Source organism: Nelumbo nucifera, chromosome 6, assembly GCF_055504915.1.
Source record: "Nelumbo nucifera cultivar China Antique chromosome 6, China Antique-T2T, whole genome shotgun sequence".
Lineage (NCBI taxonomy): Eukaryota > Viridiplantae > Streptophyta > Magnoliopsida > Proteales > Nelumbonaceae > Nelumbo > Nelumbo nucifera.
Window position 1 is genome coordinate 54,604,662 of NC_142654.1, and position 14,661 is coordinate 54,619,322.

Consider the following 14,661-nt stretch of genomic DNA (forward strand, 5'->3'; position numbering starts at 1 on the left):
GCACATATTTTGTTATTCTTGCACCAAGATGATAAACTTTCAATACCAACGGAAGTTGATAGAATTATTTCAGCTGAGCTTCCAAATAAGGATAAAGATCCTGAGGCATATGAAATAATGGTTTAGTATATGGTTCATGGTCTATGTGGAGAATTAAACCCAAATACTCCTTGCATGATTAATGAAAAATGCTCTAAACATTATCCTAAAGAATTTTGTAATGACAAACATTTGATGAAAATGGTTATCCTATATATAGGAGAATAAATAATGAACGTATTGCAATGAAGAATGGCCATATTTTGGATAACCGATGGATTATTCCATACATTATTGATTTACTTTATCGGTTTCAAGTACATATCAATGTTGAATTATAAAATCGTTCAAGATCTATTAAGTACTTATTTAAGTACATTAATAAGGGACAAGATAAGGTCACTGTTGTTATTGAGAAAGATGCAGAAGATAATCACTGTGAAATTCGTGAGGTAAGAGAAGTTGATGAGATCAAAACTTATTTGCATTGCTGCTATATTTCATCGTCGGAAGCCTTTTGGAGAATATTTATGTTTAATATTCAATTCCGATTCGTAAGTGTTGAAAGACTATCACTTCATCTCCTTAATGAGCAAACTATTACCTTTAAGGATAATGACAATTTAGTCACGGTTTTGAACATGTTCGATTTGGAGCATACTAAGTTTACTCAATGGATGTATGCAAATAGTATATATGATGATGGAAGGGAGTTTATATATGCTGATTTTCCTACAAAGTGGGTGTGGAATCAACAAAACAAAATTTGGAACAAAAGAAATTCAAGTAAATCAATTGGGAGAATCTACTATGTACACCTAACTTCAAGTAAACGATTTTATCTTAGAATGCTTTTAAATATTATAAAAGGTCCTAGGAGTTTTGAGGAAATCAAAACAGTGAATGGGATCATCTACCCTACCTTTAAGTTAGCATGTTCAGCTCTTAGATTGTTAGATGATGATTATGAGTGGCATGAAGCTATTGAATAAGCCAGGTTGTATTCTACTATTCAAAAATTACGAGAAATATTTGTTACAATTTTTTTATTTTGTAAGATTTTAAACCCTAACGAGTTATGGAATAAGCATTGGGAATTGCTTTCGAATAATATATTATATCATCAAAAAATAATATTAAAAGACAATTCAATTAATTTGTTAAATGAGCAATTAAGGAACTATGCATTACATGAAATTGAAAAAATATTAAACAAGTGTAATAGTTCTCTTAGAGATTTTCTAACACTTCCATTTCCAGATATGTCATTCCAAACTTGGGTTGAAAATAGACTAATTCGAGATGAAATGAATTACGATGTAATTTCTCAAGGATTGCATACATATTCATTGAATGTGGAACAAAAAATTGTATTTGAAGATATCTTATAAACAATCCATACAAATTCTGGAGGATTATTTTTTGTGCATGGAAATTGATGTAGCGCGATTCAAGCACTCCTAGCTAGCGGACGTTTGGCTCCTAGCTGGCGATGGACGGTACCTGAGAAGAGGAAGGTGAAGGATTCCCGGGGAGCTCACCCGGTGGGAATAATCCGATGCTTAAGTTAGAACTCTGAGAAAGTTGTAAGAAATGCAAAGAGAGCTAAGAGTGCAGATACGGCTAAATCAGTTCAATTACCTCCGCCCCTTGGAAATCAGGGCCATTAAATACAAATGTTCTTGTCAAATCGGGTGTAACCGCCACTGGCCCTCTGTTGCAGCCATTATTTGCTAGGGTTGCGCAGGTAACCGTTGTAGAGTACTGCCCAATCAAATGAGAGACACGACCCGGAAAGGACAGGCACGCTGCCACCTGTCGAGAGACGTGGGTGCAGTCCGCTAGGCTGGCAGGGACTGCGCCGTTAGTCAAGAGACGTGGCGCAGTCTGACGGGTACGGTCTTGTCAGATAAGAAGCTTCCTGAAAACGTCACTTCGCTCAATAGCGAGCTGCCTTGTAGCGAGCTATCCCATAGCGAGCTATCTTGTAGCGAGCTCCTGGAGGTATTCCGAGGTGATTTCGCCTGAGATTGCCTTTGAGGCGGTCCTCTTGCCTAAGTATTGGAGAAAGCTGATTACCCCAACTTGTGAGCTGGGATAGACTTAGCTTGGAGTGTTCCCTTTCAGCATACTGGGATCCTTGAGCTCACGCTATAGCGAGCTGACCTGCGAGGACTTTAACGAGCTCGTTACTCAGTTGTAGCCAAGCTATCACGCTGAGTTGTTACTTATGTCGAGTCATGTCCCTATGTCGCCTTCTTAGGAGGTTGGGTCAAATCACCCTCCATCAATTGCCCCCCACTTCTCGGGCTAAGGGTCTCACTCTTTGTGCGGGGAGTTCATGAGGTGACGGGTGGATTTGACCCGAAATTCAAACTGGATTGACTGATCGCATTAAATACATACATAGATGTCCGGCGATTTCTGGACTTCTCAAGTGCCAAAGAGCACGCCAAAACGGCTCTCAGTTTCGGAAGACGTGCAGTCAGCATTACCTTAATCATGGAAGACATGCAGCCAGTCATATTTCAGTTTTAAAAGACGTGCGGTCAGTTTGATTATGAACCGTCGGATAAGCCTTGTTCTGAGCTGTCGGTTTGTGGGATCAATGGCTACAAATAGAAGGGCCCCATGCCTCATTTTTCTCACGCCAACTTGCCTTGCTTTCGGATTTGAGGTCGCACATTTGCCTATACATGGTGATATATCTACATATTTAAGTGCAGACGCAATAAGTCTTTTCTCTGAATCAATTGAGAATCAAGATATTTTATTCCCCACGAAATTCTTAAATACATTGAAGTTTTCTAGAATTCCAAATCATGAACTGAAGTTAAAAGTTGAAATTTCAATCATTCTTTTGCAAAATCTAAACCAAAGTGATGGGTTATGCAATGGAACAAGGTTGATTGTTACTTAATTAGCAAGAAAAGTAATTGAAGCTGAAATAATAACAGGAAATAATGTGGATAAAAATGTTTTCATTCCAAGGATAGTGATGACGCCAACTTATTCAAATTGGCCATTTCTTCTTAAATGAAGGCAATTTCTTATGAAGGTTTGTTTTGCAATGACAATCAATAAAAGTCAAGGACAAACTTTGAATTATGTTCGAATTTACTTGCTGCGACCTGTATTTACTCATGGACAATTATATGTGACAATTTCCTGTGTAACATCAAAAGAGGGTTTAAGAATTTTAATTGAAAATAAGGACAATAAACCAGAAGGACATACACAAAACATTGTCTATCATGAAATCTTTAATAATTTGTATTTAGGTATATTGATTATTAATAGTTACTTCTTAATACTTTTATATATTTTGTGTCTAATAAATTTCTGAAATTAATGAATAGGTGAATGGCAATGTCTTCAAGAGATTATCAATATCTCAATGAAATAAAATCAAATTCTGATTCTTAGAAAATTAAAGTACGACTGTCACGCTTATGAAAGGCACTGGATTTTAAAAATAATGATAAACCATGGAGTTTAGACATGTTATTAATTGATGAAAATGTAAATATACATATTATGCTATATTTTCATCAACTTTAAAATGATTAATATATTTTTATTTGTTTAATTCTTTTGTAGGGAGAACAAATACATGCTATTATATGGAAGAGTTTGTTTTATAAATTTGAGAAATTGTTGTGAGAGGGTTCTTTATATTTTTTCAAAACTTTTAATGTTGTTCAAAGTAAAGGGTCTTACAAAGTTATGAAACATGCATTTATCATATATTTTAAGTGGGCTATCCCGGTTGAACCGATTACTGAAAAAATTGCAGAAATTCTAAGATACATATTTGATCTCATTGATTTTGATAACATCAACATAAATGAAGATAATAGATATCTTACTGGTTAGTAAATTTTTAACATTTTTTCACTTATATATATGTATATATTTATTTATATATTAATTTTATATCTGATAATGTTGTAGATGTAATTGGTAAATTACATGCCATATATGGTGAAAAATCTATTCGTAAACAAAACGGACAAACAGTGAAGCAGAAGAGTATTATTTTGGAAAATAACAGGTAATATTCAACTCCTTATCTATTGTTATTAAAATTACTAATATTGAATTAAATAATTATAGAGGAAAATATATCAAGATCTCTTTATGGGGTGAGACAAGGAGTTTAATTGGGAAAGATTTAATTGAAAATAGATCAAGTGCAAATATTTTAGTTGTTACTTCAATAATGGTAAAGAAATTTCAAGGTAAATTTATTCAATCTCTAAAATTATTTTTCTTATCATTATAATTTTTATTATAATATTGAATGTTAGATATTTTTATAAGTGTTACCTCTCATCAACAAGTGCAACAAAGTTATACATAAATTTGCAAAATGAATGTGTCACTAATTTCTTAGCAAGGTATGATTTGTATATATTGTAAAATAAATTTATTATATTTATTGTTCAAATTAACTTATCTTTTTTGAAAATTTTTTAAATTATTTGATAGTGTTGAATTAAGTTCATTGTCAACAATTGGAGAAATACATACAGCTGAGAATTATTCTTTACCATTAGAAGAGAGAATTTTAAAAGATAGGAAAACCATTTTAGATTTATTTGAATTAAAGACAAATAACACATATAAGGTTTGCATGAATGTTTAATAACATTAATGAATTAGAACTTATAATTATTTATTATATTATTTATTAATATATGATATTTATTGTCATTGGGCATTATTTATACTTACAAAGTATCCATAAACAAGGTTTTACGTGAATGTGGTTGGTATTATATTGCATGTACTAAATGTACAAAAAAATTACAAGACTCTACATCGCATTGCAGTAAGTGTAATATTGATGTTTCGGATCCTGAAGCAATGTAAGTATTTAAATTTTTAAATATAATATTGTATTCTCTAAATATTAATCATTTGTTTTAATTTATTAGATGGAGGATCAAGGTAGAGGCGAAAGATGACACAGGTGTTGTATTTAATAAAGAAGCTGAATTTTTAATTGAATATCCAGTATCACATTTGATTAATGTTTCACTTAAGGTATTATTTTTTCATTTTTTTAGATTCAATATTATCATATCATATAATATTTATTATAATTCCAATTCATTATAGGAAAATGGGGATGAATTATTGTCTGTAATTTTTTATGGAGTGATTGGATCAATTATTGTACTTCAAATCAAAATTTTGTCATTTGATTTGCAATATCAAAATGCAGACCTTACAGTTTCCAAAGTTTTCATACTTGACACTAGTGTTAAAATGAAATATAGTACAAGTGAATCTTCGATTACTGGATCAACTACTACAATTAAAATTCCTCCAAGAACAAAAATTTGTGTGGGATTAAATTCTAATGTAAGATCTTATATGTTATTGATATTACATAGAAACACAACTTTTACATTTCACTGGAATATTAATATATTATTCACCTATTATAACTAGGATATTATAAACAATCAGAACTTTGAAAGTGCAGAGGATTAACCGTTATGTCAGATTGCGAATGGATTTGAAGATTATTATCATTGTTAAAGCAACTAAAAGTATATAATTTCATGAAACCACAATCATATTTGTTAGTAGAAATAGGATACTACAAATGATGTTTATTTTCTTTCATTGTATAACATTTATTCTTCTTTTTTTATCTACTATGCTTTTATTATTTTTAATATAGCTTTATTTAGACCATTTCATGTATAAAATATTCAACCTTGTATGTAAAGTTGTTATTTCTGTAACGAAGACTATGAATTTATATACTGCCATTATCAAGTAGTTCAAAATTGAAAACTAATTCTCTTCAAAATTTATATATATACATATATATATATTGAACTTTCTCGTACTTAATACGGGGTCATTCATTAGTTTTTTATTCATTTTGGGGATTCTATTTTTTCTTTTTCTTTTTAAGTTTTTTTGGTCATATATTTCTTCTATTCACTTTCTTCTTCTCGGCTATTGATTTTGTCTTGTAAATAGTGTCATGGAGGTTTGCTTCTTGTTCAAGTTGATTTTATTTCTAATTTTATATTTTTTTTCCCTTTTTAATGGTTACTTGCTCTTCTTGAACACATCTTACTTGTTCATTCTACATTGATTGAGGCTCTAGGTCATTTTCTTTCTGGAAAGTATTTAGTCTGTATGGGTTTTCTATATTTTTGTTTATATCAACCGAAAATATCTATCTCTTTATCTCTTTTGAGTCCATTTCTTAAATGCTCCTCCTCAAAAAGATCCCTATTTATCTATTTTTTTTAGTTCTTTCAACTTTCTAAACTCTCATTTTTTATCTATAGATTGTAATTTTCTTTTCACTTTTCCTAGGGTAGGATATACATTACTTGTATGTTCTTATGTTGGAGTTTGAAACTCTTAATTCTTAGGCTGCTGGTATTTAGGGTTTGATTGAAGGATCTGAGAAACGGATCTATGTAGCTTAGTACTAAGACTGCTTAATGCTAGTTGAGTTTGATTTCAGTCTTTGTGCTTTGTATATAATTGTGGTTTTCCTTTTTGGCTTAGATTGGTTCTCTAGAATTACCTGAAAGTTTGAGAATCGACGAAATGGGTAAAATAAAATTTGAAACTTTTTGGTTTAATTTCACTTGCAAACATTCATTTACCTAGACATTGTGAGATGCTAGATTTATATAAGTATATTAACCCGGTTGACCTAACATAAATCCACGTCAAACCAAATTGGATCAAACTGATTATTTAGAAACAATTCAAGAGTTAGAATCTTCTAAAATAATAGCATTTAATAATGTTCCAAAATAGCAACTAAGTGCATGCACATTAATTAAGGGCAAAATAGGCAAAAATGAAATATAAGAAGATGCTAGAAGATGGAGGTCCAAAACATTATAGATAGGGTCTCTTACTCATATGGGGCCCACTAAGGTCATAACCATCAGATCTATTTAAGGGAAGAGGAGATCTAGATCCTCTCTTTCTCTCTCTCTCATCGCCACTCTCCACCAAACTTTTCAAGACTATTTGGTTTGAAGGAAAAAGTAGGGAAAGGTAGGGAAATCTTTTCAAACCTTGTATAGGTTTCCCTACCTTTTCCTTCAATCCAAACATAGCCTTAGAGCTAGACCATCCTCATCCTCATTGCAGGCTTGCATACATCATCAAGGGTGAGATTACGTAGAATGTCTTTTATAGTTTTGGTGATTACTTTTCTATTATTAGTTTAAGGATGAGGAAAGCCTAATTGCTCTCTTTAATTGTGCTACTAGTTTGGCTAACAAAAATAAGTTATCTACTAGAATGAGTAAGTAACTGAGACCAATGGGGGAAGGAGGGAGAGAGGGAAGGAGTTGTTACTTGCCATTTGGAGTTTTGGATAATATAATTATAATATAGGATAGTCTCATTATATCTTAACTATTTGCTTTATCCTAAACTAGGCTACTTGCTTTGGCATGTAGTTGTCTAGTTCTTTGGTCTTCTTAGTAGATGGAAATTTGCTTGTAGAACTATTTCTTTCTAAGATGGCAATTTTGTCTTCTTTGGCAGCCAATTTTTTTCTTTTGTAGATGGCAAAGAGGACTGTGTAAATAGAGAGAGAGAGAGAGAGAGAGAGAGAGAGAGAATTCTACAAGCATGGAAATCTTAAAACAAGAAGGGAAACTAGGGGGAAGAAACACAAAAGGTTGCAAAAAATTCAATTAACTCTAATTATTTTCCTACAAAACAAACATGTAAAAAAGGAATTTTCCCATTATTTTCCCTTGTATAGCCAAATGATGGAAAGTGAAAATTTCACATTTTCTCATCCCATCCCACCCAAATCTTCCCACAAACCAAACAGAGCATAAGGGTCCATTTGGTTCATGGGAATAGGGGTCTGGAGTTGGACCAACTATTTGATTGGGTGAAACCGAAATCTGATTCCCATTCCTGGTTTAATGGCATTCCCCCATTTGAAGGAATGGCCATTCCTCCCCCTTCCTTGGGAATGAGATTCCATTCCAGTTGATTTTTCTTCCAATTCTGATTCCCGTATGAACCAAACATGTAAGGGGAATAAAGCATGCTGATTCCGATTCTGGAGGATTTTGATTCCAATTCTAATTCCGACTATGAACCAAGTAGACCCTAAATTCTTAGAGAGGATTTTAAATGGCGAGAGGGTGAGGGTAGTAAATGGATTAAATTTTTTCGTATGGAGGTGTGAACATGAAGCCAAATATATCGACATTATATTAGTGTAGTATACTTGTAAAAAGAATGTTAGTTTCCAAAAAATGCTCACTAGCAATTGTTAATGAACAACAAAACTCAAGGTAAAGTTGTCAATGGTAAAATATATATATAATTGGGTTGGTTCCGGTTCTTGCCTATCTTGAACTGATTCAGATCTGGAATATATATATATATATATATATATGATAGTTTCTTATATTTTTATAGTATTTTATGTTTGAAATGGTAAAATTGATAGATACTATTAGTTAAAAATGTTTAATTTATTAACATATAAATAATTTAGTATTTTTCTATCAATTTTATTAAGAATATATTATCAAAAATTTAAATTATAAGTTATTTTAAATAAACAAATATGGTTTTTAGTATAATTAGATCTAGGACTAGTAGACCTGACTATTAACTAGGAGGGATTCTGGGTCTATGATTTTGTCCTCATTAATAATCAGTTCAGGACTAGGACTACCTATCACAATCCCTTGGCAGCCAGCCCTATGTCAATGGGTTGGGTCTAGTTTGGGAAAAGGTGCATTAGTCTAAAACCAATTATTTAGTTTGTTATATAAATAAACCCCTAACAAACCAATTATTAATGGCTACAAATCTCCTATCCAACTCCAAACTTTTCCCACATTCCAACATACAAGACACTACCATTGTACATTGGAAATATCTTACCATAAATGACAAAGGAGATATTCTTAATGTTTGTAGGTAGGGATGTAAGAAGAATTTGTAGGAAGGAGATCCAAGCTCACTATATGTAATTACCTATGACATCACAACTTGGAACTTCATTTTTGATAATGTAAGAAGAATGGAACCATCCTCGAACTGACCCTACTCGATCTGCTACAGGGTAGGGTTTGGTTCCAAATTCTTGGAACCACCCCCACCCAGGTCAATTCCAGGGTCTAGGGGTTTACCTTACCCCAAACCAACTCGATGAACCAGCCTTGATTGACCTTGGTGGAACCAGCCTTGGAACTGAACTTGCCTCTAAATAAACCCCAAAATATTTTTAAGGATTTAAAGATTTGAGCCCAAGAACTCACGGTTACACAAGCCATGGTCTCACTTGACCATCGAGTTACTTAAGTGATATGATCATTTGTTTTCATTCTAATATTTGTATGTGTATAATAAATAATGTAAAAGGTAATATTTACAAAATTTAATGACAAATTTTCAACCATATATTAATATACTATGATATTATACATATTAAATTACTTAATTTAATCAATAAAGATAATATAAGTTTTAAACTATATATTATCATTATTGAAAAGCAAGGACATGTTTCATTTTTTTTCTTGAAGGGGGAGAGTAAAGAAAGAACAGGTTTATGGGTAGGCCCTAGAACCGGCCCTGGAACAGCCAATGCTAGAACCGATCTTCACAAAGTAAGTTCTGGTTCCAAAATCCTGGAACCGACCCCTATAGGGTGGGTTCCAGGTTCTGCCATGAAACCAAATTGAACTAACCCATGCTCACCCCTAAAAATGATAGTTGTTTAAATGTTTATAATAAGGATGCAAATAGATGAGATCATATTTGAATTGGGATATATCTGAACCCGATATAATAAAACATACCCAGGGTGGGGTGGCAAAGGGGAGCCATTGCCCCCCTATGCCTTAAAAATCCCCATAATATCCATTTAAATCCCTCTTAGATTTTGCCCCCTTCCTATGTTTACTACCTTTTGGCCCCCTATCCATGCTTGCTAGGTTTTGGCCTCCCTTAATAAAAAATCCTAGCTCCGCCCTTGTACATACCCTAGATCCGATCCAAATATTTGATCAGATCTCACAAATGGCAATTAAAATCAGAATCCATTAAGGATGTTAGATATCCAAATTTGATCCAATTGGATTTAATTTTTGAAAAATTTAATAATTATTAAAAGAAAAAAACATAACAATTCATATAAAGAAAAACAAAAAAATACAAGTATTTTTTCAACTATTTTTATCATATATATTAATATAAACATGTATTTTTATAAAAAATACAAAAAGTGCAATATAAGATATTTATAAATAAATAATATATGTCTATATCTATCTATCTATCTATCTATCTATCTATCTATCTATCTATCTATCTATCTATCTATCTATATGTACATATATATATATATATATATAGATATATATATATATATATAAAATAAAACAAAGAAGTCTAGAAATTTTCTCCTTTTTTTGAATTTTTTATTCTTTTAATTCCATGTAATTTTTAAACAAACAATGAGATGCACTTTCCCAATAATCTAAATAATCTCTTCTCCTAAACTACCCCCCCCACCTCCACACTATCCCTCACTTTCTCCAAAATTATCTCTAATTCTTATTTATCTTCTAAATTATCTCTAATTCCTATTTATCCTCTCCCCTACTTTTTACCTATATATATCTAAAGAAAGTTTGGATTAAAAAAATTCAAGAATTATTTAAATATTCTAACAAAATTATATAATAACTAAAATATTTATTAAAAACACAAAAAGTAATTTTATATTTTTACAAAATATATCACAAAATTATAATAATTTAGATTATGCTTTTCCGAACTATCAATTTAAATGTTTTTCAAATATTTAATAATATGTAATAGCTTTAAATAAATAAAATTCAAATATTAAAGAATTTTAAATATTTTATAGATTATATAAATATTTAAATAACTAAATATTTATCATAACTAGATTTTAAATAGTTAAAATAACAAAATTATGTAATAAATTTAAAAGATTTCTTCAAAGTAGAAAAAAAATTATAACATAATATTGAAACTAATAGTAATTTAATATATTACAAAATTAATAATGAAACTATGTAATAATAGTATATATTATGCTTTTATGGATAATTAAATTCAATAAATAATTAATATTTAAAATTTAAATATTTTACATATTATTTAAGTAGTTAAATAACTAAATTTTTTAAATAACAAAATATTTATCATAACTAGATTTTAAATATTTAAAATAAAGAAATTATGTAATAAATTTAAAAAATATCTTGAAAAGTCGAAAAATAATTATAATATAATATTGAAAATAATAATAATTTAATATTTTTACATAATACTATAAATAACTAATTTCACTTATATCAAGTAATAATTCAAGAAAATAACTTTCAAAAAAATTAATATTTATTAATAATAATTTTAAACTCTTAACCTGTATTTATTATATAATTATATATACAAAAATTAATATTTGTTGTATTTTAGTAATTATTTATTACTTTTGTGATAAATGTATTTTCAATTATTATGTATAAATTTATTTTGTTTTTTATTTAATAGAAAACGTTTAATAATTATTGGAGATTAAACTACTACTATTGAAATTTTTAAATTTAATTTATTGTATTTTTGTTCTAACTTATTGATTAATATTTATTAGAGATTAAACTATTATTTAAGATTATACTATTTATTGACTAAGTTAACATATTTTTACTACTTATTGTATTTTTGTAATTATTGTATTTTTTTCATTATTAATATATTTTCAATAAATTGTGTATTTTCGCTATAAATTTTTAATAACTATTGGAGATTAAACTATTGTTATTTATTAGAGATGGGACTATTAATTTAGCTGAAATTATGACTGTTCATGAGTTGGTTCAGTTTGGTCGTAGGCTATTCTGCCAACCAAATTGACTTTGTCAAGTTGGGGAGTTGGTCAGCTGAAACCAACTGACCTTTTGTAAATACCGACCCACTCAGGTTGTGTCGGTTTGGGTCGGTTTTTTGGTTTGGTCAATCAGTTAAAAAAATTTAAACTTAAAAATTAAATTAAATTTTAAAAATTATAGTGCAATTGTTAAAAAATAAATTTAAAAATTAGATATATGATATAAAACATTTTAGACTAAGAAATATGAGAAATATCCCATTTTTTCATATTAAAATTATATTTAAAATATAAAATATTAATATATATCCATGGTTAGGTCATTCAATTTTGGTCGGTTTACAAATAGCCAAAGTGAAACTAATCCAACTTGGTTGAATTGGGAAATTTTTGAACCAAAGCCGACCTAAAATACTAGAAAATTGACCAACTTAAGTCGAGTTGATTGGATTAGTCGATTTCATCAGTTTGATGAATAAACCTAACTGAAATTAATTATTGTTATTTTGTATTATAACAAATTATTAAAAGTAGTATATAAAATTTTAATAATTATTAATTATTTAAAAAGTTGAAAATATAAAACAATTGTACCCTAATGTGTTTCTATTAGGGTCATTTACTAGAACATACCTTATAGTTTTACATATTTACTTAAACATCTCATATATTTTGCAACTTATTTACTTAATCAACTTTTCATTAAGAAGTGTTTGTTTTGCCATTAGGCTCATGATTTTTTATTCCAAAAATACCATTAACACTTTTTTTTTTGTACAGAAAACAAAATTAACCAAATAAAGCCAATAGAGAGGTTGCCATGTCTTATTAAGGGCAAAAATGGTATTTTCATTTTTATTTTCTTTTGACTAAATTTATTTAAATGAACATTAAGTTCAACACTATCATTTTCCACTGTCATGTAATGGAAGATTGGTTAAATCCATTGCAAATTATAAGTAGTGTTTTAGTAAAATGCTAACCATAGGGTAGAATTTTAGTAAATCCATGAAACTATAAGGGGTATTTTAGTAAATGGCAATTTCTATTATTTAGCTTTCGCTTAATAAATCCCGTGCATCACACGGGTCCCCACTAGTATCTATATATAGGTTGGATTAGATAAGATTCTTTCGGATTGCATATATGTGATCCAAATCTTATCTAATTCCAACCAAATCCTATTATCCGATCCGATTTGAAAATATGACAAGGGTTATCCGAATCCAATAAAAATATGATTACATTGGATGATCTACTCCATTTGCACCCCCAATTTATAAAACATGTGTTTTTTTTTCGCTTCGTGGGGCTACACAACAGGGGGTAGCCATCCCCTTTCCCTTAACCCCCCAACCCCTGGTGGCAGCGAGATTTGATCCCAGGTCTCTACTCCGACGAGTCAGAGAACCTACCAACTAAGCCACCATTAGTTGGTTAAAACATGTGTTTTTTAATCAAAATGATCTTATACCTTATCAATTAAATTTTTTTGATAAGTTATATGTTATCAATTAAATTTACTCTTTTAGACCTCAAATATAACATAGTGGTTTGGAAGAGGGGTGCAACTTTTTTGAGTTTGGATTGGGATTTTATCAAAATTTCAATGGGCCCAGCCTGAAATCCGAGCTTGAAATAGTGTAAATTATTAATTTTAGCCAACCCAACTTGCACCCTTAATTTGGTACAACAAAAATCGATCCCAATTCAACAAAAGTTAGATCTAGCATCGATATAATCAGTTTAGACGGTTCGGTTCTATTGGATAAGCTCGACCCATTAACAACACTACTTCAAGGAGACAAAAAAAGAAAAAGAGAGTCATTGGAGTTTGGACTTAGGTGCGGTTTGATTGCACTTTTTAGAGGCCTGAATCTGAAAATGCTACTTTTCAAACCTCACCCCTTGTTTGGTTGTACCTCTTAAACTGGGTCTAAAACTAATTTTCAAATCTAAAAATCACAAACCTTGGGCTGGCTCTTAATGCGTTCAGATGTGTATCAGAGCCAACCTAATGTCCAAAATATCCTTACAATTTTTCGTAAAATGACCTGAGTTACCCTTGATACCCCAAACCCAAAAAACCAAAACATTCAACCTCTCTCTCTCCCCCTCTTTCTCTCTCTCTCTCTCGATCTCTCTCTGCTATGTCTTCTTGCCACCACCGCTACAAATTGCAGCAGCGTCTCTCTCTCTCGCTCGCTCTCGCTCTTCGCCCTGTATTCCCGCCACTGATGCTGCAATCTCTCTCCCCCTATCTTCTCTCTCTCTCTCTCTCTCTCTTCGCCCCCATATTCCCGCCACCGTCGCTACAACTTGCAGCGGCGGTTTCCTCTCCCCATGTCTTCTCTCGCTCTTGCTCTCTCTCTCTCTTTCTTTCTCTCTCTCGCTCTCGCTCTTGCTCTCGCTTTCTCTCTCTATCTCTCTTGCTCTCTCTCTTTGCCCCCTGTATTCCTGCCACCGCCGTTGCAACTTGTAGCGGTGACTCTCTCCCCTCCCATCTTCTCTCGCTCTCCCTCTCTGTCTCTCTCCCCTTCCCTGTCGTCTCTCGCTTGCTCGCTCTCTCTCTTTCTCTCTCATCTGTATTCCCACCACTGCCACCATCGCTGTCTTCTCTCTCTCTCCCCCTAGCGGCAACTCTCTCTCTCCCCCTGTCTTCTCTCTCTCTCTCTCTCTCTCTCCCTCTCTCCCCCTCTCTCTCTCTCCCTCCCTCCCTC